This window comes from Salvelinus namaycush, chromosome 12, assembly GCF_016432855.1.
Source record: "Salvelinus namaycush isolate Seneca chromosome 12, SaNama_1.0, whole genome shotgun sequence".
NCBI classification, from domain to species: domain Eukaryota; kingdom Metazoa; phylum Chordata; class Actinopteri; order Salmoniformes; family Salmonidae; genus Salvelinus; species Salvelinus namaycush.
Window position 1 is genome coordinate 30,925,742 of NC_052318.1, and position 22,335 is coordinate 30,948,076.

The 22,335-nt window shown below is 41.9% G+C and overlaps 1 protein-coding gene across 2 annotated transcripts in view; it reads right to left on the minus strand.

Moving 5' to 3' along the window:
* Positions 1-22,335, minus strand: part of LOC120057084 (nuclear receptor-interacting protein 1-like) — a 59,435-nt gene that overhangs the window by 33,297 nt on the left and 3,803 nt on the right. Inside the window, exon 2 of one of the 2 annotated variants that reach the window (XM_039005483.1) lies at positions 16,100-16,210. The exons of the other annotated variant lie outside the window; for it this stretch is intronic. The gene's annotated coding sequence lies outside the window, so the exon portion shown is untranslated. The remainder of the gene's footprint in view (positions 1-16,099; positions 16,211-22,335) is intronic. 2 annotated transcript variants of the gene reach the window in all.

Here is a 22,335-nt window from a genome sequence, read left to right on the forward strand (position 1 = left end):
AACCAAGGCAGCAACGAGACACCAAAGTACGGCTGGGCACTTACAAGCAATGGTGCTTTTGAAAACTTTTGGGGACACCCGAGTGGATCTACAGCTCAACGAACAAACGCGCAGGGCAACGGAGCTGCACAATGAAAAGGTGAAGAAAAATAGGGAAATGTTGAAAAGACTCATTGATTGTGTCATGTTTTTGGGTAAACACTGTTTACCCAAAAATGTCATTTTTTGTCAATTTCAAACTGTGAAATTGTGTAGGACCTGTGTAGAAACTGTGTAGGACCTCACTGAAGGCCCAGGCCCCAGGCACGCCACTGGCCAATTAGGACACTGAGTGCATTCTTGCAATTGGGTCATTTCAGCAAGCCATGACACCCACCATCTCAGATTGTTCTGAAAATCGTTTCTGTAGTTAGAAACAGATAATATTATTTTCTTTAAATTCAATGTGATCTCTGAGAAGTTAATTGATTGCACAAAAATGGGCCATTTTCATTTGTAGAACTCATATAATATTCAAAAAATATAGTACCTAACATTCAATTTAGACCAAACTTTTTTTTTTTTAAATGAGTAAGAAAAGAAGTGGTCAAAAGCCATCCACGGACCCTCCACACTCCACCTCAACCCCAACAACGAGTATATAGTATCAGTTCTCTATGTTTGACAAGTAAACTCAGCAAAAAAATAAACGTCCCTTTTCAGGACCCTGTCTTTCAAAGATCATTTGTAAAAATCCAAATAACTTCACAGATCTTCATTGTAAAGGGTTTAAACACTGCTTCCCATGCTTGTTCAATGAACCATAAACAATTAACCTGTGGAACTGTCGTTAAGACGCTAACAGCTTACAGATGGTAGGCAATTAAGGTCACAGTTATGAAAACTTAGGACACTAAAGAGGCCTTTCTACTGACTCTGAAAAACACCAAAAGAAAGATGCCTTTGGCATGCTGCAAGGAGGCATGAGGACTGCAGATGTGACCAGGGCCATAAATTGCAATGTCCGTACTGTGAGACGCCTAAGACAGCGCTACAGGGAGACAGGATGGACAGCTGATCGTCCTCGCAGTGGCAGACCACGTGTAATAACACCTGCACAGGATCGGTACATCTGAACATCACACAGGTACAGGATGGCAACAACAACTTACACCAGGAATGCACAATCCATGCACAAACCAGGGTCCGTCATGGTCTGGGGCAGTGTTTCACAGCATCATCGGACTGAGCTTGTTGTCATTGCAGGCAATCTCAACTCTGTGCGTTACAGGGAAGACATCCTCCTCCCTCATGTGGTACGCTTCCTGCAGGCTCATCCTGACATTACCCTCCAGCATGACAATGCCACCAGCCATACTGCTCGTTCTGTGCGTGATTTCTTGCAAGACAGGAATGTCAGTGTTCTGCCATGGCCAGCGAAGAGCCTGGATCTCAATCCCATTGAGCACGTCTGGGACCTGTTGGATCAGAGGGTGAGGGCTAGGGCCATTCCCCCCAGAAATGCTCGGGAACTTGCAGGTGCCTTGGTGGAAGAGTGGGGTAACATCTCACATCAAGAACTGGCAAATCTGGTGCAGTCCATGAGGAGGAGATGCACTGCAGTACTTAATGCAGCTGGTGGCCACACCAGATACTGACTGTTACTTTTGATTTTGACCCCCCTTTGTTCAGGGACACATTATTCCTTTTCTGTTAGTCACATGTCTGTGGAACTTGTTTAGTTTATGTCTCAATTGTTGAATCTTGTTATGTTCATACAAATATTTACACATGTTAAGTTTCCTGAAAATAAACGCAGTTGACAGTGAGAGGACGTTTCTTTTTTTGCTGAGTTTAGTATGGAGCTGCGGCTCAGAGTATTGTTTCTTTATTCTTATTGAATTTGGTTATGTTTTTCCCCCCCCTGTTCAGAGACATTTGTCTTTGAAGTTGTTGGGTTTAGGTCCAATCTTGCATCCTGACATTCAGCTATCCCAGGGGAGTGAGCATCTATCTGCCTTGGACCATCACCTATCCATCAGGAGCTTACTAGGGCTAGCAGTGAACATGGCCAACTGCACTGTAAATACCCTGACCTGAATGTGACGAGGGAGAGAGGAGATCTGGGAGAAATCTGTGTTATATTTAGAAAAATAACAATCTGAGGTCAGATGAAGAAAATGTAGAGAGCTTAATTTCTTCTGAGTGTGTGTAGCTTGGCTGGCTTGTCTGTGAGCTTGTCAGTTGTGATTGCAGTAATCAAACGCTATAACTGGAGACGGAGGGGGGAACAGAGGCGCTTATAGGTGGTAGTACTTCACAGACTCCCACTACTGTAGGCCCTCCCTCTGTGTGTGTGTGTGTGTGTGTGTGTGTGTGTGTGTGTGTGTGTGTGTGTGTGTGTGTGTGTGTGTGTGTGTGTGTGTGTGTGTGTGTGTGTGTGTGTATTTTTCTCTCTGTGTGATGTAGGGCTAAGGAGTGGTGAGGAGAGTTCCTCAGCGCTCAGCTCGGGGCGTATAATCTATGGTTCATTTGCAGCTTTTCTCCTCAGTTTGACAAGCCGTTTACAAAACGGAGCCTCTGCCGCTGACCCAGTTCTGAGTGGCTGCCTCTGCCTGCATCTCGCAACAGCCAGGGCCCTGCCTCCCCATCATGCCTTGCTCTGCTCTGCTCCCTCTTCTACAGTCTAACTGACGATCAATCCGCCATCCTCTGCCTTCATGAACTGTGGGAAAAAATAGGTCGCCCTGACCCACTTTTCTTCCTTTTTTTCTTCTCTCCCTGAGACCGTGCTAGGAGTTCTGCAGCATACGATCAAGGGAGACAGAGAGAAAGAGTGGGGGCTAGGGCTGTGGTGGTCATGAAATTTTGTCAGCCGGTGATTGTCAAGCAAATAATTTCAGAAGAACAGAATAGAATACTCTGAGTTGTCCTTATGTTAGGCCCTGATCTGGCTATGCCACATGGCTGTGGGCTACACTAGTTCATTTAGCGGACAAGATTTTCTTAGAATTACGTGGCATTATTTTATAGTATGAAGAATACAATTGAATAAAGCTGAATAAAATAGAAAGGATATTTTCTCCAAAGATTTGAGGGAGTGCACATGCAGCTATTCTGTGTTGAGCGGTTAACAAAGAAACAGGTACTCCTATATGCCTAATTTAGAGTTATTTATGTAACTTTAATTGTGATACAAATGTTGGGCTATATGTTTTGATTTTTAATATATTTTAAGGCTGCATGATGCCACTCTAATGGTGATTTGAAAAAAGTTGCATGAAAGGCATGAGCTCTGCTTTGTTTTTTGCACAGGCTGTACACACTTTATCAGTCTCTCACTTACAATTTGACAAGCACTTAATAATGCCTCGAATTTCCCTGCTGCATCCCCTTTGTGTGGCCGTAATGCCCCCTAAAAAATCCATGCCTTTTGCGGCCAGTGGCCGTTGTGCCCTTGGGCTGAATATAATAATTATAATTCCCTTCTTCCAGTTGCGTGCCGAAGCATCTCTCACTCACATGGCTCTCAGTCTTTTGACAAGTGACACATTGGGGTTGCAACTGCACGCGTTCCTTATCCAATTTCGAAGTGCATATTGAAGATATTGGAAGAACTGTCCACATTTACTTTTCGAAGGCCAACAAGATGAGTAGGCCTAATGAACAGCAAAAGCACTAGCCAATATCAATCTTCTATCCCCCATAGTACAAACGTTTACCTTTTCTATTCTGTGAAAGAAAAAAATATTCCAAACATAGTCTGGGACAGTTGTGGAATGCGATAGATCCCAAATTAATACAACCACCAGCATCAAAAAACCTGTTTTAAGCAATGAGCCTGACACAATTGATGAGAAAGTTTAGCTTAAAATATTGTTAAACTATTAGGCTATTTCTTCACTTCATAAGCGCAGCAATGCTCACACTGCAGTAGGCTATAAGCGCAAATGTTCCATTAGCAGGAAAACACCATTCTCAAAAGTGAACACAAATGCATGTAATGCTTTTATTATAAAATGTGCATTTTTGCATTTTTATGGTAAAAAGTATCTTCCCCAAACTTAAAATTCACATGCAGTTTATGTTCAACAGTTAAGCTCTACACCCGTTGTAACGTGGATAAATGTGCTTCATTTTAAGACGTTATTTGGCCACTTTAGATACAAACCATATCAGAAAAAAAGGCCTATAGGCTAGGTTATATGAGATGTGCGATTATGATTTGAAAAGTTGCAAAGAAAAGCATTAACTATTTCTTGCCTTAGCCTTAAGCTGGGCATCATTCACAAGTGATAATATATAATTCACAAATGATAAGCTAATATTGTCACCCATCACACTATTCTTGATTTAATCTTGTCTTTACATATACTAAATAATATATATGTGTGAAATTAGTTTTGATTTAGAATGGACCATTATCATGCACCTGTCTCGAAACAGGGGCAGAGGGAAAAAATACATGTCATCTATGCACTTAGCGAATGGAGGACGCTTTTCCCGTGTTTAATTTTCATGACAGCCAGGTATGCTATACTTCTGTTGTAAAAATAAGCAATGTGATTAATTTTAGGAAAGTTGAGAAATAAATATAGTAGCCTATGGAAAGTTGATGGGATCCTCCTCTTTTTAATAGAGGCCACCACTCTGTTTTATCATGCAATTGTATAGCCTATAAAAATGTTGCGTAACATGAGCTCATGGGCTCTCATGAAGTTTGATTACATTTTCAAATCACATTTGCATTGATGTCAGAGTGATTAGAGGGACAATAGAGCGCTGTGTACCAGGCAGTTAGCAAGTTTGGTAGGCTACTAATGACCATCAGCAGCATCAGAGCTTGGGGAAGCCTAATTACCGTGACTAAACGGTCACATGGAATTTGACTGCCGGCATGACTCGTGACCGCCGGTGTGGCGGTAATACGGTCACCGTAACAGCCCTAGAAGGGACAGAGTGGGAGAGAGAGAAAGAGAGACAAAGAAAGAGACTACCCTCCTGAGGCCCAGTGGTTGTGAGATCCCACTCCTGTGGCCTTTGAAACAGAGTTGACCCTTATCAGCTTGGCCTGGCCTGTATGTACAGTAGGCAGAGCAATCCTCCCACGCCTTCATTAAACAACTAGCTACTGCTCCTAAGGCACAAACATTAGCCAATCTACCGTGTTCACCAACACACACAATCACAAACACACAAGCAGACAAGCAGACACGCACACGCACGCACGCACGCACGCACGCACGCACGCACGCACGCACGCACGCACGCACGCACGCACACACACACACACACACACACACACACACACACACACACACACACACACACACACACGCAGACACACTCACATACTCACCCATCCCACCCCTCCTCAGCTAAGAGGTGAACATTAGCTCATCTATTACTCAGAATGTTAAATGGGATCCTTTGCCTTATTTAAACACATGCTGTTTTTTTACTCATTTATCAACAGCCATTAAGGTAGCTATGGAAAATGTGTTGTAGGTGCAACATAAGACAAAGAAATGACAAGGGTTTGAGTGATAGGACTAACTTGTGCCTCCAAGTGGCCACACACCTCCTCAAAGTGTGCACATTTCCTAAGTAATTTCAATGCACTTTAATGACTCAAAGAAGAGTCTTCAACCAACTAGGGCTGGGCGATATGTCACAAATATCATGTCACAGTATAAAAAAAAATAAGGGTGGCAACACATACACTACCATTCAAAAGTTTGGGGTCACTTAGAAATGTCCTTGTTTTTGAAAGAAAAGCAAATTTTTTGTACATTAAAATAACATCAAATTGATCAGAAATACAGTGTAGACATTGTTAATGTTGTAAATGACTATTGTAGCTGGAAACGGCAGATTTTTTATGGAATATCTACATAGGCGTACAGAGGCCCATTATCAGCAACCATCACTCCTGTGTTCCAATGGTACGTTGTGTTAGCTAATCCAAGTGTATCATTTTAAAAGGCTAATTGATCATTAGAAAACCCTTTTGCAATTATGTTAGCAGAGCTGAAAACTGTTGTTCTGATTAAAGAAGCAATAAAACAGGTCTTTAGACTAGTTGAGTATCTGGAGCATCAGCATGTGTGGGTTCAAGTACAGGCTCAAAATGTCAAGGAACAACAAATGCGCTCCTTGAGTGAAAGGGGGCGGGGCTATGTCTGTGTGGAAAGCGGCATGAGAGAGAGTGAGAGCGGAGAGAGATGAGTAAACTATAAAAATGTACTTTACACACGGCATATCACATTTAACAAACCAAACATTCAAATACCGTTATAGAAGGTAAAGTTTAAAGCCCAAACCGGTCCGTGCATCAATACTGGCACATCGTAAAGTACGGTATACCGCCCAGCCCTAACTATAAGTCGATTTTTTGAGCTCTCCTAGCTGTGCTGTTGAGGAACTAGAGCAAGCACTTGTAGTTATTTTGTTTGGAACACAACCCTGCATCTCTGCCATCACACAATTAATGTTGTTGTTTACGCAATCCAAACATGGTCCATTATAAATCAGAATCTTGGTCAGGTGGGCATCATTTGAAAGCTTGTTCTATTGTCAACATGACTAGCTAATTATAAAATACGATATTGCAGTGTTAGGCTTTCACAATGCAATTCAGGGAACAATATCATCATTTTGGTGCGCATGAGTGCCAGGGTCAAATTAAGAAATCGTAACCCAGGGTATGGCTCCTGAGTGCCGCAGTGATTACAGAAATTACAGAAATTATTGCAGTTGATATGCAGCCATTGTCAATGGCCTACTTGAGTTGCGAGGTAATTTGCCAAATGAAGAACTGCAACCGCCATGCAAATGTGTAGAATTCGGGAAATTTAGCTTTAAAACTGCAAAATGTTCTCTTCGCCAACAGGAGGGGTGTGACCAGTTTGGGGTCGCATGGATTGCGAGGTGGGGGTTTGTTACTACGCCTTTAGTTACATTATCCATCCATACTTTTGCCACCTAGGAAATTTGTGTGATCGGACCTTCTCAAATAGTACTTAAGTACCCCTATATAACAGTTTGCAAAAAAAAACTAAAATAGATGAGAAGCATCTATTCCAAAGCTGCAGCTTGTGGTTAGAACACAAATGTCCATTTAATCAACCAGTCCATTTTGAATTTGTGATAAAGCGGTCGTGATTTGGCAAGGAATGTAGCTTGTCTATATCCCATCAGTTAGATACATTTTTATAGGCAGTAACTTGTGTAGGCCTAATGGAAGCTTGGGTGCGCAGCACGCGTGTCTGTAGCGGGAGCGGTCGGATAGAAATTGAGTGAGAGACATGTAATGGAGGGAAAAGAATGTAGGGAGAAGAACTGTAATCACTTGACTAGGTTTATTTTTTGTTGTGAATTGATAATACACATAACAAATGGAAGGAACACTAGAGTCAACATGAATTAACAGTTGTTTTAGGCACAAAATGTAACCTGCTACAAAGCAGATTCCAGATGCCTAAGCCTACTCTATGACTGTGGTATAACTTTATTGTCCCCTAACGGTCATTCCACGCAATAGGATTTCACGTGGAATTTTATGCTATTTTCTTATGGTTTTAAGGGAAAACTGATTTAAATACCAAGAACATCTTTCTATTTGTTACATTCCTACCTGACACTGTCACACCAATGTCACTGTGGGTCGCGACAGCTCATGATATCTCCACCCACGCACACACGCAAACACACATACAATGCCCTTCAGAAAGTATTCATACCCCTTGACTTATTCCACATTTTGTTGTGTAACAGCCTGAATTCAAAATAGATTACAATTATTATTTTTATCACCCATCTACACACATCCCATAATGATAAAGTGAAAACATGTTTTATAAAAAAGAAATACAGAAATATCTAATTTACATAAGTATTTACACCCCCGAGTCAATACATGTTAGTGTCACCTTTGGCAGCGATTAGAGCTGGGAGTCTTTCTGGGTAAGTCTCTAAGAGCTTTGCACACCTCGATTGTACAATATTTGCATACGATTCTTTTTAAATTTTGTTCAAGCTCTGTCAAGTTGGTTGTTGATCAGTTTAAAGTCTTGTTATAGATTATCAAGCAGATTTAAGTAAAAACTGTAACTAGGCCATTCAGGAGCATTCAATGTCATCTTGGTAAGCAACTTTAGTGTATATATGGCCTTGTGCTTTAGGTTTAAAAAAACACCCTAGTCCTTGCCTATGACAAGCATACCCATAACATGATGCAGCCATCACCATGCTTGAAAATATGAAGAGTGGTACTCAGTGATGTGTTGTGTTGGATTTACCTCAAACATAATGCTTTGTATTCAGGACATAAAGTTAATTTCTTTGCCAAATTTTACATTAGTACCTTTTGCAAACAGGATGCATGCTTTGGAATATTTGTAATCTGTACAGGCTTTCTTCTTTTCACGCTGTCAGTTAGGTTAGTATTGTGGAGTAACTACAATGTTGTTAATCCATTGGGTGGCAGGTAGCCTAGTGGTCAGAGCGTTGGTTTGAATCCCTGCGCTGACAAGAAAAATCTGTCGTTCTACCCCTGAACAAGGCAATTAACCCACCTGTAGGCTGTCATTGTAAATAAGAATTTGTTCTTAACTGACTTGCCTAGTGAAATAAAAAAATCCATCCTCAGTTTTCTCCTATCACAGCCATTAATGAACTCTGTAACTGTTTTAAAGTCCCCATTGGCCTCATAGTGACATCTCTGAGCATTTTCCTTCCTCTCTGGCAACTGAGTTAGGAAGGACGTCTGTATCGTTGTAGTGACTAGGTGTATTGATACACCATCCAAAGTGTCATTAATAACTTCACCATGCTCAAAGGGATATTCAATGTCTGTTTTTATTATTACCCATCTACCAATAGGTGACCTTCTTTGCGAGGCATTGGAAAACCTCCCTGGTCTTTGTGGTTGAATCTGTGTTTTCAATTCACTGCTCGACTGAGGGACCTTACAGATAATTGTATGTGTGGGGTACAGAGATGAGGTTGTCATTCAAAAATCATGTTAAACACTATTATTGCACACAGAGTGAGTCCATGCAATGTATTATGTGACTTGTTAAGCAATGTTACCTCCTGAACTTATTTAGGCATGCCATAACAAAGGGATTGAATACTTACTGGCTCAAGACATTTCAGCATTACATTTTTCAATTCATTTGTAAAAATGTCTAAAAACATAATTCCACTTTGACATTATGTGGTATTGTGTGTATGCCAGTGACACAAAATGTCAATTTAATCAATTTTAAATTCAGGCTTTAACACAACAAAATGTGGAAGAAGTCAAAGGGGTGTGAATACTTTCTGAAGGCACTGTAATTCTTCAATCTTCATTAAGCTGCATTCAGTCATGGCTGAGTTCTTTAATATTCCCCATGCATTAGCCATTTTCCTCAGTTAGCAGTAGTGACAACAGCAACAGACTCCTCTTGTCCCTTATTGTGACCCTCAGTTTTATCTCTGCTAACGTGATAATTTGTTTTCACAAAGCACTAATCGATACATTGCCAAACCTATTGATTCCACTCAGAGATGGGATAGCTAGCTATATGTTAGCATATCTTTGCCTATGTCTCGCCCCATGTTTCACGCAGTGAGTAGGCAAGCATACTGTATATAGAGACAAGAGTGATACCGGTGGATGCAGCAGCGCGGTTGCTATGCCATGTGGTTGCATACATACTGAATAGCATTAGCCGTTACCTGACATGCTACTTTAAAAGCAGAGAGAGGAGGTTGACCTGGTGCTTAACTTTCAGCAGAAGTGCTAAGCCTCTGCATGCTAATGGTTACCTACTGTGCTGCTGCATAGACCTGTTGGGTAGCCTCAGAGACACAGTCATCAGCATGAAGCATGCTGCTGTTCCACTTTTCCCTATGCTTGGCCTAGCCAAAAACACAACAAGACACTTCCTCTCCAGAAAAAAAACATGAAATGTATCACTAATGTGAATGTGCAACATCAGCAGGTGAAAACTGAGGAGCATGGCCTTATTCTCTTGTGGGTTGAATGTGTGTCAGATGTGTTCATGGGGCCTGTGAGGGTTGAGGGGAGGTTTCCTAGGAAAGGCCAGTAAGTGGAACAGTCTAAACCTTTTTGGGGTGTATGTAGGTCAGGCCTGGTCTCCTCATAACCACCAAGGTCAATGCTGCTAAATGGAACAGCAGGTGTCTTACACAGAGCGAGACAAGAGAGCAAGAGGGAGAGAGAGGGAGATGGACAGACCTGGCTGGGCTAAACCACATCTCTCTCTCTCTTTGCCGAGTCGTTCCACCTAAAAAAGCACAAGAAAGAGGATTTCGACACCCACCATCTCAGATTGTTCTGAAATGGTTTCTGTAGTTAGAAACAGATAAGATAAGCATTCCTGCAACATTATTTTGTTGAAAGATAATTTCAACGGTGAAAAATGTAAGTAATTGATTGCACCCAAATTGGCTAATTCAATTTATTAGATTTGTATAATATTAAATAAATATAATACCCAACGTCCAAATCTCTTCTTAACAATGATTAAGATGTGAGGAATCCAAATAAAATGGTCAAAGGTTTTTCGGAGAAATTAACCATTGGAGTCGCTTGCATTTTCCCCCATAAATTAATGTGAAAGTACCAGGTTTTGCCCACTAGATGCACTGTTCCCTCTATTGCCACACACGTATACATTTTGCTGGTCTGTTGTGTTTATTAAATTGATCACAACATTTTTCTCTGGACAGGGAAAAAAATATCACCAAATTCACAAAAAAGACATTACAGAGTATGAATAAAGAGATGAATGTGCACACAAACATAGAGAACTGATATTGTATACTGGCCATTGGGGTGGAATTGATTTGGGGTTTGGGAGGGTCCGTGCGTGGCGGTTGACCATTTATTTGGATTCCTCACGTCTTAATCATTGTCAAGTAGAGGTTTGGTACAAATCGGATGTTGGCTACTTTATTTATTGAATATTATATGAATCCTATAAATTGTTTCACTTCTCAGAGTTCAAATTGTCTTTCAACAAGATAATGTTACTGGAATGCTTATCTTATCTGTTTTTAATTACAAAAACCATCTCAGAACAGTCTGAGATGGTGGGTGTCATGGCTTGTTGAAATTAAATGGAATGACTCAGCCCGGTCTGTTCTATCTCTATACATGTAAACACAGTGGCACAAGGACTGTTAGGCTGCTACAGCTCTCTTGTGCTAGCTAACAACCACAGGTGTGTGTGTGTGTGTGTGTGTGTGTGTGTGTGCGTGCGTGCGTGCGTGCGTGCGTGCGTGCGTGCGTGCGTGCGTGCGCCTGTCTGTGTACGTGTATACAAAGCATGTTACACAAGCTGTACATTGGCATCAGTTTGTTAGCTACTCTAGCGCTAGCCCCATTCCCTGACATGTAAATACAGTTACACAAGCTGCTGTGTGTTTGTGCAACGCTAATGCTAAACCTTGACGGGAAACAAGGTTATACAAGCTAAGGGTTCCTCATGGCCTGCGAACCCTACATGTAAACACTTCTATTAAAATGTATTTCTGTCTGTCTGAAAAATACTTAGGTTACATTCTGAAAATACCCCTGTATGTTACACACATCTGTTATAACTCAAGTATTACCTTAGGAAACACAGACGTTCCGCCAACTCTGTTTTTGTTTTGAACTCTTCATAAAGCTTCCCTTATTCCACAAAAAAGACTTCTAAATAAAAATCCAACCCTTGATACAAAGTCCAATAACCTCAAACCATCGCCTGCATATGTGGAGGTAAAGAAAAGGGAAGAGGTAAAGAAAAGGGAAGAGGAGAAAGAGAGGGAGGCAGAGAGAGAGAGAGACAAAATACTGAGAGTGAGAGATTCCTGCCTAATGTATCATTACACACTTCGTGGAAATCATGGAGTTTCATTGGGATGTGTTAATGTGGTGTTAACACAGAGATAAGGTTGATCCATTCACTAGGCAGAACATATATTAAATACATCAGAGGTGGGGAAAAAACTATAATGACGATTAAAAATACTCTGAAAAGCAGTCAGCTCTATTAAAGAAAGACAGAGTATGGCAGGAGCAGGTACATTTTTATGAGTGGGACAGCTGCTGCTGCTGTAGCCGAGAAGAGGACTGACTCAAGGCAACTGCAATAACATGAATCCCCCCAGCCAGCTCATTGAGGACATGAATCACTTTAGTCACAGACTGACCTTCAAACTGACACATCCTGGGATCGGTGATCGAGAGTCGAGACGATGACTAATCCTGCCTGACCTGCCATTGGCTGCCATTACAATGAAGCATGCAGGCCCCTGGGCTCAGGGGGACTAGTGGGGCTGCTGTTTGTTTGCTCCAGCTCAGATCATGACAGGAGTCATCCGAGGGGTAGATACTAGGGGAAGCCATGTATCTGCCTGGCTCTGACACATTGGCCTCCAACCTGTTTGACCTTGGACTGGCGTGATTAGACAATAGGACAACAACCCCTGCAGCTGCATGCTCTGCTTGCATGCTACAGTCAGTCAGTCACCCCCTGCCCCCTCTTAGTCACATAAGGACTGTTAATGTTGGGAGGGGAGGTTGGGGTGACGTTCGGTGAAGGATGTCACATGATTGGATCTCCTTCTGGTGAGTTACTTAAAAAGCCTCTTCAGCAATCAGGTCAAGGTCTTAATGCCAGAGGGAGAAAAAGAGAGAGAGGGGGGAGGGGGGAGAGAGAGAGAGAGAAAGGAGAGAGAGGAGGAGGAGCGCTACAGTACACTACTCCTCTGCATTCACAGCGCCTGAAGAGGGAAGGAAGGAAGATCACTAATACACAGCAGCAGTGGTTCTATTAACAATATTCATCTCTCTGCTTAGTGGACACTTTTATTCAAAGTCAGTTCCATGGTTATCAGTCTCACACATCTTTTTTACATTTCTATGGCTGCTGGATATTTACTGGCCAAATCCAGGTTAATTGCCTTTACTCAAGGGCAGAGGAGAACAGCAGAGTATGAGCCAGCAATCTTCTAGTCACCAGTCCATTCTCCCTAAGTAATAGGTCATAGCGCTCCCTACAGACATCTTTTCTACTCTCTCAAATGGCCTCTCTTTCTCTCACGCTGCACAGGGCAGGCAGAAAGGCTTAGCCCTGGGTGTGTACCACAGCTCTCTCCCTGTCTGTTTACCAAGGCAGCCCCCTCACCAGGATGCCCACAATGACATTAGTATTTTAACATTAGTATCACTACTTTACTAATGAATGTAAAAGCCCAGATCAGAGGTAAAGCTCAGGATGAGGGGGGAGGGAACACGCCGGTGAAATTAAAGAATGCTATTCATCAGTGTGTGAGAGCCTATGCAGTCTGAATATTGTAATGTCATATGAACTCTAGTCTGAAAAGCAAGGGACAACATGTTATATATGTAATTTATCAATTATCACTACAAAATGTGTAATAACACATTTACTGGTTTGTAGTCAGTAGGCGAAGAACCTGTTTGGATAATTTTTTTAAACACCAAGAAACTGAAATTCTCCCTGGTTTTATATCATAGTACATGTATCTCTCAGTAGCATATCTGTGCGGTAGGCTATACTGTATCTCTTCTCCTAAACCCCTCTCCAGTCACCACACTCAAAAAAATGGTGCGTTGTTTGAATGGCCCAAGTGCTGGGTTGCAGTCATTGGGCCACTTAGTTGGGTCGTTTTCTTTAAAAAAATCTAGGTTGGGTTCTTGATGCTGGGTTATTGCAATATGACGCAGCGGGTCAGATAAGAAAACTGTAGGAGTGGCTTAGTAGGGGTGTGGCGTTCAGATAGTTATTTTTGGCCATCCATGAGAGTAAATGTCATTCCGGTTAATCTGTTCTGTTGTATTGTTATCATATATTAAGGTAAAACACTGACACTTTTGTAGCTTTAACCCCACCTAGAGTTGACTGAAGCACTAAGTAACATAACAAAAAAATCCCCAGTTTTGCATTGCATCCGCCGACGTCGCACTTACGCATTTGTGGTGAAAGGTGTCAGAGCTAGAGCGGTGTTTGTCAGACCATGAGACATTCCAAAAATCGGTCTACTTACGAAAACGTCTATAGCATCAAAAGGGGAGACTCTCACGAACACGATGGTGTTCTCCGTTTTGCTCTACGGCCCCCACAGGTGTCACGGGACTCGTCTGAAGGTAACCAGTACCAGTTTAAAATAATGAATGGAAGTATGAAGGTAGTTTTGTACCTACCCCAAACAGGGTTCAATATGTGTAAAAAAAAGTATACAGTATATATTTCCTGAGCTTTCTTATACCTCCTAGATATAGGACAAACACTGCAAAACCTTGTTTCTTCTTATTTATTTTTTGACTGTCTTTTTTGCCATTTATGAATGTGTTATTCAATGCGTTTCTCTGGTCTATTAGTAAAGGTCAAATTCAATATTTTATCAAATACTTTTTTAAATATATTTTTTTATACCTAAAGAAGTCCTAAAATTCAAAATGAAATAGCTAAATTATCCATAGTATGACCATCTTAAAACAATTCCACACTGTATGTCAGTTTAGAACCCCCCGCGCCCCCAACAGCTTAGACTTTTAAGAATGAATGAGTCTTACACAAGTATATGAGATCTAAAAGAGCCTATGCATATCCCAATGTTGGGAGAGTTACCATTTGTTACAATATGTACATAATAATGTCATTCATTGTATATTAAATATGTAATGTGAAAGCCACGCCCCCTAATAGGCCATGCCCCCTGAAAATAACCTATGGATTACATTAAATAAGACCAAGCATGAAAAGTCAACCAGGCATGAAAGTGAATAAAAAACCAACTGATGGTTAAATTAACCCGCGTTTAGGTAATCCAAATAACCCAACATAACCCAAATGCCTGCTCAAAATAACCAAGCGTGTGTTCTGTCCAATATTTACCCAGCGCTAGGTGACCAAATAACCCAAATTGGGTTGTTTTTAACCCAGCATTTTTTTTGGTGCACTCTCCACAGCACAGCCACCCGCACAAGGTGCCCTGTTGCCTGGCAACAGCCCGCCTCATCACTAAAATCCCCAAATCTCCCAAAAGTTATACAATTACAGTTGGTGGTGTGGAGGTGTTGGGGAGTACAGTACATAATAGGGGTCGGGTTATAAAGGATGTGTGTCTAAAACAAGCAGTGAGTGAGTGACTGACTGGGGAAATCCCAGCTAGCAGCTCCTACTACCATAAACAGACACACAGTCACTGTGATGTCATCAGGATCCTGCTCCATTTGAATTTGGCCCTAGCTCTGTTTTTCCACTCCCTTGGAAAGCCATATGACTCAGATTTCAGTCTGCCCATAGATTAAGACAACAGGGTGTGAGTCTGTGTACGTGTGAGCGTGTGTTAACATGAACGATAATCAAAATATTGACCGCAACACTGTGCACTATGAACTCTCTGGTCGGTGCTCCTGGTCTTGGAGCATTACAGCTACCTACTCTAAGGACAATGTTTTACACCATAAATATTTCCCGAATGCGCCCCTTCTTGAGGTAAATAAATCTCTCAGTCACAATCCCACAGCACCTACTGTATAGCATATGCACCCCTTCACCTGCCCTCCTCCCTCCTTCCCTCTACTGCCTTCCTGTGCAATATATCCATCATTTATTAATACATTCTGAAAATTCCTCTTTAGCTAATTGACTGGGAAATTTTCTTTCAAACAAAAGCTTTTAAAAGAGAAAGATATAATTAAGTTGCCGGGATCTCTCTGCCCCCTCCTTGTCCAGGGGGCCGGGCTGGGGGCCTGGGGGACGTGTGCTGCTCTTCGCTACTATATGTGGTGTCAGGGAGTCACATACACCCATGTTTAAAGCAAAGGTGAGCTGGGTAGGCAGGCAGGCAGGCAGCGTTACGTAAAGCCTCCCTCTGCACAGGCTTTTTGCAGCAGACGCTGTGTCCTTGCTTGGGCTGCTTCAAGGTTCCCATAAGGACAGGCTGTTAAGAAGTTGGGAAGGACAGGGCCCCTGTAATATGCTGGCTGGGAGGGAGCGCTGTGATGAGACTGCGCCTGCCTTGGAATTTGAATTCTCCGATAGACAGGCTCATGCATCAATCCCTCAGCTTACAAAGACAAACCACTAACCTTCACCAGGCCGGGGACTCGTCAGGAATGAGTGGCATTTTCACTTAGCCTGGACGGCTTCTCTCTCCCCCAGATCTAAGCTCTGCTCTGCTCTCAGTCCCTCCACATAACCTGGTTAAAATAAGACACAGTTAAGTAACACTCCCCTTAGTCCGCAAAAATCCTCTGGTGTTTCTGACATCCTAATCGGACTTTAACCTTTAACCCCCTAGCTGTGCTCTTCAGGACTGACCCTGATGACCAGGACACAGACAAAAACAGGTAGCCTAATGCATTAGCAGCTAACTAACTAGTAACTACACAAGACTAAGTAGCTAACTAGAAGACTTTGGGATAGTCATTATCAAATTCTGTAATTATCAAATGGTGCCATATTGTAAGTCATACTGTAAGTTGTTGAACAATGTGGCTTTACTTACAATAACATTATCTTTCCTTTCTGAAGGCCATGTATTGGTCTCCTATTTTCATCCTCTTATTGTGATTTCAAACTGATTGTAAACACACCAGTAGCCTATTTGTTGTATCTACTTTGTAAAGCAATGTGAGTCATGTTTTGAGGTATCGTAGCCTATAACTACTTCAGTTAGAAACAATGTATTTTTCTGTTTCATTTACAGTGCACCCACACACTACCATGCCAGTGGCATTAGCCTGCTTGTGATAAAGAAAGGAAGAGAAGAGACCTTCTCCCTGCCCAACTGGCAGTGCTGCAGAAGCCACACACACAGTAGGAGAAGCCATCTGCAGCACCTCCACAGCCTGAGGCCACCATCTCAACTTCAGGAGCAGGGAGGGAAAGTCAACTCTGCTCTGCTCCTCTGTTGTGACCACCCCAACCAACCCAAGGAGACAGTCAGGTCTACTCACATCAGCCTGTAGGTTTGGGCTTCTTCAGACTACAACAAAACATGGCCTTTATATCTGAATATCATCAGTAGTAAGGAAAGACAGAACAATGGCCACGCACATTATGTTTGGCCTGTGTATGTAACAGTACAAGGTAACTGTGTTCTTCTCTCTTGTTGCCCCTGCTTCATTGATCATCACAGTTAGGTTCCACAGCTGTTGTTTCTGAAATGGGGTGCCATGCTTTCATGTGGGTGACATGCTTCATTTATCTGACCTGCATCTCTCCCCTCTCTCCGTGGATCACTTTGGGAGTCATTTCAGCAAAGTATAAATCATTTACAGCAATCGCAAACGGTAAGAATCAATGTGTGTGGATAATTGAGCGGCCCTGTCAGTGCTCCAAGGCCAGGGTGCAGGAGGGTGAGGTGGGGAGGGGAGTAAGGTGGGAGGGGGGATGGGGAGGTGAGGTGGGTGAGGTGGGAGAGGAAGAGTTATCCAACAGATGAGCCAGACAGCCAGGGCCAGTCAGTATCTCAGAGGGCTGCCTGCCTGCTCCAGCCTCCCTCCAACTTTCATCCCTCCATTTCGTCATTCCACCCTGCCTGCCTCCAGGAGCCAGAGCAATAAAAAAGCATTTAGCTGCTCCTGCCATGTCATCAAAATGAGTCCCATTGACTTTGGCTCCATCCCTCCCTTCCACCCCACTCCCGGATTGGAGTAGATAGCCTAGGAGAGTTGGTGTGATGGGTTGAAAGCATGACCGACATGACATTGTATTTCTACATCACTAATTCAACATCTAGGCCTATTGTTAGCAGGGGTTGGAACCGGTTCAGGGAACAGTACCAAAAAACGGAAAATAACAAAAATTTTAGAGGAACAGAATCAGAACCGGAAGTGAAAGTGATCTATACTATTCCGGAACAGAGCCGTCATTTTAAAAGCATGGGGACCGGTTAATAATGTTATTTTACATTCCAGACTTTCAGTCCCACAAAAAACGCAACAAAGCACCTATGCAAAGCCCTCACTCTGTCACTTAGAAACGTATTCCAGTGTCTGTCTGCCAGATGAAAATATTTGCCTGTGCGTGTGTAGGCTACCTGCCCCTCCCCCTCTGAAGCATAGGCTACTGTAGCCTATTGACGTTACAAGCGTGATCCAGAAATTAGGAAGAGAGATTTTACATTTTTACTTTTAAAACCTTTATTTAACTAGGCAAGTCAGTTAAGAACAAATTCTTATTTGCAATGACGGCTTACCCTGGCCAAACCCTCCCCTAACCCGGACGACGCTGGGCCAATTGTGCGCCGCCCTATGGAACTCCTGATCACAGCCGGTTGTGATACAGCCCGGGATTAAACCAGGGTCTGTAGTGACACCTCTAGCACTGAGATGCAGTGCCTTAGACCGCTGCACCACTTGGGAGAGAAGAATGGATTCACTTTTTCAATGCTAATTAAGGATACTATAGTTATCATGTTTCACATTGGATTTATAGACTACAAAAAGGTAAGACGTGTTTTTAAATCTGGTGTCACTCTTCATACACAAGCTTGTTAGCTAGCTAGCTAGCTCTGGGCCAACGTTAAGCCAAATCTTAGAAGTTCAAAGACATCGAAGGTTCCTCCATAGAAGTTGTTCCTTCGTACATAGATATAATTCTGAGGGCCTAATTCAGATAATGCATGTCATAACAAGATTCCCAGCGCTTCAAGCCAAGCCTCCTCCTCCACCCTCTCTTCCACCCACAAAATGTCCCTATAGTTGTCTGTCCATCGTGCATGTAAACAACTATAGCTTGCCCGCTCCATAGCAAGCTGCTCTATCCGCACTGATTGCTGAAGTAATTTCATGTTGAGCTAAATGTAAAAAAAAAATCTGAGGCTTAACCTTTTACGGCTGTGGGCTAAATCAGGGCCACACAGAGTGTTTCTTGCTAGTCTTAAACAAATCTACTTTGAAACAAAAGTATACACCTCAAACACATGGTTATGGGCTTTAAAAAAATAATACACCTGTACCATATCAGATATAGAGATGAAATGTATTACATTTTGAGTTTGCATCCCAATATTACACTTTATATACATCATAGATGTCACGATCGTTATATGGTGGAAGAGAGGAGGACCAAAGCGCAGCGTGGTTTGAATACATCTTCTATTTTTAATGAAGACGAAAACGAAGAACACTTTACAAACTACAAAAAAACAACAAACGAACGAACGTGACGCTATAATCCAAAATAGTGCTAACACTAAACACTACACATAGACATAGACAATAACCCACGAAATACCCAATGAATATGGCTGCCTAAATATGGTTCCCAATCAGAGACAACGATAGACAGCTGTCTCTAATTGAGAACCAATCTAGGCAACCATAGACATACATACACCTAGACTAGACACTGCCCCATAAACATACAAAACCCCTAGACAATACAAAACACATACATACATGTGTCACACCCTGACCTAACTAAAATAATAAAGAAAACAAAGATAACTAAGGCCAGGGCGTGACAATAGAAGACTGAAATATAACGAAACCATTTGACATAGAAACACCGGATTTTCTGCGTAATTTTAAACTTTATTTCATTCATTATAAAAAATATTAATAACAGTCCACCCATGTGCCACTAAGTCATTTGACTGCAGGAAAGGGCTACAAAGGAACAGAAAGGAATTATATAAACAGGTATTTTCTGGGGGATTCGAACTGGTTCAGTGGAACTGAACGAAAAACATTAACGGTTCTGTTCAGAACTAAACTAATTTCAGTTCCAACCCCTGATTGTTCGAGATATATTTTAACCCAAGCACATTTCTAAAGAGTAGCCAACTGTTGTAAGTTAAGAGGCTGGTCATTACAACACAATCAGCATTCTCATTCCATATACAACAACCTTAAAGCCTGATACTCCGACCACATGTTCGCAATGTCTGAACAGAGCTATTGTGGACACGTCATGACACCTGTCATATACAGTAGTTTACAGTATGCAGATTGTTGACAAACAACCTTACACTGTCCTGACACATGAGATTGGGTGTAATCCAAACACAGCTAGCTCGTTTCAGTAGCTCAGCATTCATGAAAACACAACTTAAGCGCACACACTCAAAGGCATGCATGTATGCACACACACACACGCATATGCACACTCTCACAGTATAGGCTACACACACCTTCCTCTACAATTGACCCTTAATATACCTACAGGGGTATTTTATACTGTGTTATTTTAATTAGGGCTGTCCCGAGAAAATGAAATATTGGTCGACAGAGAGTCATCCTGTTCTTTCGACCAATCGATCGGTCGAAATGTTTAAACCTATTTTTCCATATATAGACAGACACACCATGTGTTTGAATAAAATCAACTACATATGCAGTGAGATTGTCTGATGCTTTAAGCACACTGTTTGATTAAATAATTAAGACACATAAATGACTAAAGATAGAGCCTGATAGTCACACTGCTCTGTTCGCGCTGAAGTTGCAACACCATTTCAGCCCTTTAGTTTCTTACTTGTATCTGACTGAAAAGTTCTGTCACCGAAATCCCTCATTTGTTTACGAAAAACATTCCCTATTCCCTCAACCCTTGCTCTCTTTATGTGAAACATGTAAGCATCGCATGCATGTGAACAATAGGGTCTGACCTCAAGCCTATCATAATCACATCAATAAACTAGTTATAACAAACTCCGAAACACAGTAACATGTGACAGCAAAATGTATGCGGAGGACGTGAAAAAGAAACTCAAAATGGGCAAATGTTTACTGGCTGCTCTGGAGAGAAAGGGGAAGTCAGATCTGTGGAAGACATTTGACTTAGTTGTAGAAACTACTGGAGCTCAAGAAAATGGAGAGTATAGGAGCAAGCTTTGCGTGAGTATTATGTGTGCCAAACAGTTGCTGTTAGATTACAATATTATATATTTTTCTGACCATTTGGAACAGTGTAAACAACACTAAATAAATAAGTGTACCAGAGGGTCTGTCCTAACGAAAAACAAAAGATATATAGAGTACAAGTCAAACGTTTGGACACACCTACTCATTCAAGGGTATTTCTTTATTTTTACTATTTTCTACATTGTAGAATAGTAGTGAAGACATCACAACTTTTAAATAACACATATGGAATCATGTAATAACAAAAAAGGGTTAAACTAATCTAAATATATTTTATATTTGAGATTCTTCAAAGTAGCCAACCTTTGCCTTGATGACAGCTTTACACACTCTTGGCATTCTCTCAACCAGCTTCATGAGGTAGTCACCTGGAATGATTTCAATTAACAGGTGTGCCTTATTAAAAGTTAATTTGTCGTATTTCTTTCCTTAATGCATTTGAGCCAATCAGTTGTGTTGTGACAAGGTAGGGGTGTTATACAGCCCTATTTGGTAAAATACCAAGTCCATATTATGGCAAGAACAGCTCAAATAAGCAAAGAGAAACGACAGTCCATCATTACTTTAAGACATGAAGGTCAGTCAATCCGGAAAATGTCAGAAATTGCAACCCAAATAAATGCTTCACAGAGTTCAAGTAACAGACACATCTCAACATCAACTGTTCAGAGGAGACCGCATGAATCAGGCCTTCATAGTCTAATTGCTGCATTGAAACCACTACTAGAGGACACTAATAATAAGAAGAGACTTGCTTGGGCCAAGAAACACGAGAAATGGACATTAGACCGGTGGAAATCTGAGATTTTTGGTTCCAACCGCCGTGTCTTTGTGAGATGCAGAGTAGGTGAACGGATGATCTCCACATGTGTGGTTCCCACCGTGAAGCATGGAGGAGGAGATGTGATGGTGTGGGTGTGCTTTGCTGGTGACACTGTCTGTGATTTATTTAGAATTCAAGGCACACTTTAACAGCATGGCTACCACAGCATTCTACAGCGATACGCCCTCCCATCTGGTTGGCACTTTGTGCGAATGCCATTTGTTTTTCAACAGGACCATGACCCAACACACCTCCAGGCTGTATAAGGGCTATTTGACCATAAGGAGAGTGATGGAGTGTTGCATCAGTAGACCTGGCCTCCACAATCACCCGACCTCAACCCAACTGAGATGGTTTGGGATAAGTTGGACCACAGAGTGAAGGAAAAGCAGCCAACAAGGGCTCAACATATGTGGTAACTCTTTCAAGACTGTTGGGAAAGCATTCCAGGTGAAGCTGGTTGAGAGAATGACAAGCGTGTGCAAAGCTGTCATCAAGGCAAAGGGTGTCTACTTTGATGAATCAAAATCTAAACTTCACTATTATTCTACAATGTAGAAAATAGTCAAAATAAAGAAAAACCCTTGAATGAGTAGGTGTGTCCAAACTGTTGACTGGTACTGTATAA